Source organism: Pinus tabuliformis, chromosome 4_1 (genome assembly GCF_031772625.1).
Source record: "Pinus tabuliformis cultivar Carrire ecotype Pingquan chromosome 4_1, CPIR1, whole genome shotgun sequence".
NCBI lineage: Eukaryota > Viridiplantae > Streptophyta > Pinopsida > Pinales > Pinaceae > Pinus > Pinus tabuliformis.
Window position 1 is genome coordinate 161212448 of NC_142303.1, and position 4388 is coordinate 161216835.

Genomic DNA, 4388 nt, shown 5'->3' on the forward strand with positions numbered 1-4388 from the left:
CCAAACCAAAATCAACTATTTTGATAACACTGGTGCTTGCACAGCCATTCAACACACTAAGAAGATGCAAGACTATTTTGAGAATTACGAGATAGATGATGATAGTGTGAGAATGAGAATTTTTGTTCAAAGCTTAACAGGAGATGTAAGAACTTGGTTCAGATCACTTGGTGCAAATTCCATAACCACTCCAGACGACCTTTACCAAGCCTTTACCACCATATGGGAGAAAAAGAAAGATCCACTTCACATATTATCTGAATACAATACTATAAAAAGAGGCCCTCAGGAAGCTGTTTTGGACTACTGTGCCAGATTCAACAATGTTTACAATGCTATTCCGCAAAACCTTAGGCCCCCACCTGATCTGGCCTTATATACATTTCCTGATGGGTTTGACTCAGACATGGCATATCAATTGAGAGAAATAGCCCCCCGAACTTTAGCAGACATGCAAAACATAGCGGTTAGTGTGGAAGCTAACTTGATAGCCAAAAGAAATAGAGCAAGATCTGAGAGAAAAACTACTTTCAAAGAAGAGCCATCAGCCTTAGATCAAAAACTAGATGCAATCATCTCTGGTATGCAGAGACTTGGTGATAGGATAGAAACTGTTGAAAGAAAGTCTACATTGGGATGGATCACAAACTAATACTGCCAGAAGCCCAAATTTCAGAAAAAACCAAAATCCAAATGCTGGAAGGGCTGGCCCAGAAAAAGATATAAGACCTCCTTTCCAAGAAAACTATACTGAAGCATCTACATCCAGTGAACAGATAGATGACACTCACATTAATTTGATGGGCTTAAGTGATGAACATCAAGTTTTTCTGAGTCAAGAAGATCAGGAAGATGACAATATTAAACAATTCCAAACTAAATCTGGGGAGTCATTTGACTTCCAACAAGGCTATGACACAGCTGTTTATGAGGTTCATAAACAATACAAACTAAGAAGCAAAACCATAAATGTGCCAGAAATTGTCAAGACAAAGGATGCCAAACAGCCTAAGATGATAAAGGAGAAAATCATCCTCACAGAAATAATTGACACAATGGATTCAAGCCCAAAGGAAGTAACTATTGAGGATGTAACTGAAACATACCCCTCAAATAAACAACAATCAACAACATCTTCTTCTGAGCCCGATCCAAATAATACTCCTCAGAAGACTGACAAAACAAAAATGCTCCAAGATGAAATTGAAAATCAAGATAAAATCACTAAGAATATAGTTGAGAAAGAAAAATCTGTTAGTCATAATACCAAGAGTCAATCTGAAAAGCCTTTTGACCTAGAGGCTGAAATTGGTAAATTGAAGATAGCCATCCCTCTCTTAGAGCTTGCTAAACACGACATATATAAGCAGCAAATCAAGAAATCCCTCCAAATAACTCAGAATAAGGATGATGTCAATGTATTAGATGATACACCTAAATTACATTTTGGTCCAGAAGTTGATGGGAAAACAATAAACACAGGGGTTTTACCCTATTATGTTAGCATACACATCCATGACAAGATACTACATAATGCAATGTTTGACTCAGGTGCCTCACACAATCTCATGCCTAAAGCTGTAATGGAAAGACTAAACCTAGACATTGCAAGACCTTACAAAGAGCTATTTTCATTTGATTCCAGCCAAGTCAAGTGTCTGGGCTTGATCAAAGACTTGTGTGTTTCCTTGGTCCAATATCGAAATAAGACTATCCAGATGGATGTGGTGGTAGCTGATATCCCACCAAAGTATGGAATGCTATTATCAAGATCCTGGGGAGCCAAGCTCCAAGGTTCCCTACAATTAGACATGTCCTATGCCACTATTTCAGTCTTTGGGCAACCAAAGAGGTTGTATAGAGAAACATTGATGAAGTATATGGTGAGCAGTGAAGAAAAACCCAAAATTTTTCCTATATATGCGATCCATTCAAATATGGATTCTTTTATTATGTTCAATGATGATACATGTCCTACAACTGATGATAAACCTTTGACCCTTGAACAAGAAACACATATGAATGAGCAATCAGTTGCCCAAAACCTTGAAGTCATGCAATCAATTGATGAAACTGTTTTAAAAGACAAACCACATGAAGAACATCAAACTCAGTTACCCACTCCAAAATTAGCTCGGACTCCTAATACTATCCCAGATTAAGAAATCCTTTGGTATCTTGAGTTTGATGGATCAGTAAATAGGCTAGGAGCAGGAGCAGGGGTATGGGTCCACAATAAACAAAACAGTTATGCAAAGGGTCATGCCTATAGGCTAAATTTCAGATGTACTAATAATACGGCAGAGTATGAGGCTCTCCTATTAGGCCTCAAACTGATCGAATCCCTACAGGAAACCAAAGTATTAATTCTGGGAGACTCTGACCTCATTATCCAACAAATGAAGGGCAGTTTTGTCACTAATGACAACAGACTGAGAGCGTACAGATCTGCTGCTACTGAAATACTCAACACTTTTACTGAATTCCAACTTACCAAGATTTCCAGAACTCACAACCTTCATGCACATAGTCTCGCTACGTTTGCTAGCACCTGCAAATTGCCCTTTGAACCCAACCATGGTTTTACAGCTGAGATAAAACACAGACCTTCTATCCCAAACAATGTCAAAGACTGGCATGTATTTGAAGATGATACACAGATAAACAAATTTTTAACTTTGCAACAAGAGTTTTCAAGTCTGAATATTGATACTGATGCTGTATATGACTCACAACAACAAAGCAATCAAGGTCAAATAACTATATCAGCCGAAACAGCAAGTCAAATACTTCATCCGATAACCTTTGATAACAAGAATGTGCAAGTGCTCAAACAAATCAATCTTGATGAAATAGCTGGAGTAGAGGTTGAAGTCATAGAATTAAAGGACAATTTTTTACCCACAGGTCTGACTCCTTTGGAGGACATTTTTGACTCCAATGATATTCCCAGGAAACCAAAGATGCAGCCCCTAAATGCTGCCATTGAAGAATGCAACATTGGAACAATTGAAAAACCCAAGATAATAAAACTATCAAAGTCTTTGCCTCCCGATCAGAAGCCAAAGTATGTTGACCTCTTTAAAGAGTTCCAAGATGTGTTTGCATGGAGTTATGAGGACTTAAAGTCCTATGACACCGCTGTTATTCAGCATACCATCCCTCTTAAACCAAATCAAAAGAATTTTAAGCAGAAACTAAGGAGAATCAACCTAGTTCTTCTCCCCTCAATTGAGAAAGAGGTAAAGAAAATGTTTCAAGCAGGTATCATAGCGCGCATTAGATTCTCAGAATGGGTTTCTAATCTTGTTCCTACAAGGAAGAAAACAGGGGAGATTAGGCTCTGTGTTGATTTAAGGAACTTGAATCAAGTTTCTCTTAAAGATAATTATCCCTTACCTAAAATGGATCACATCCTCCAAAGAGTGGTAGGAGCCTCAAGAATTTCTTTACTTGATGTTTTTTCAGGCTTTAATCAAATTCTGGTCCACCCGGATGATCGGGATAAAACAGCATTCACAACACCATGGGGAACCTTTAAATATGTCAAAATGCCTTTTGGACTGAAAAATGCAGGAGCTACATTTCAAAGAGCCATGGATATTGCTTTTGCAAAAGAAATACATGATTTCCTGGTTGTTTATCTTGATGATCTCACCCCTTTTTCTAAATCTGACCAAGAACACCTTAGACACTTAAGGCAGATATTTATGACATGTAGGAAATACGGTATCTCCTTAAATCCTAAGAAGTCTTTGTTTGGCCTAGAGGAGGGTAAGTTATTAGGTCATATCATTTCAAAGGATGGCATTAGAATTGATCCAGATAGAATACAAGCCATCTTACAACTTCCCCATCCAAGAAACATCAAGGAATTACAAGCCTTTTTGGGAAAGATCAACTTTTTAAGAAGGTTTATCCCAAACCTAGCAGAATTGATCAGGTTACTAAACAACATGTTGAAAAAGGAGTCTAAGGTAAAATGGACATTAGAGGCCAAACAAGCCTTTGAGGGCATTAAAACTGCCCTGACTCAAACACCGGTCCTTACAAGTCCCCAATTTGACAGAGATTGCATTATCTTCTCCTTTGCCTGCCAGCATACTATTGCAGCTGTCTTACTGCAGAAGGATGATCAAGGAAATGAGAAGCCCATTGCCTTTTTTAGCAGAGCCCTTAGAGATGCACCATTGAAATATCAGATCATGGAAAAGCAAGCATATGCCTTAGTAAAAGCCATCAAAGACTTCAGGATTTACATTCTATACTCCCATGTGATTGCTTATGTGCCTAATGCTATTGTCAAAGACATATTGACTCAAGAAGGTATAGAAGGGAAAAGAGGAAAATGGATCGCTAGTATTTTGGAGTATGACATTGAAATAAAA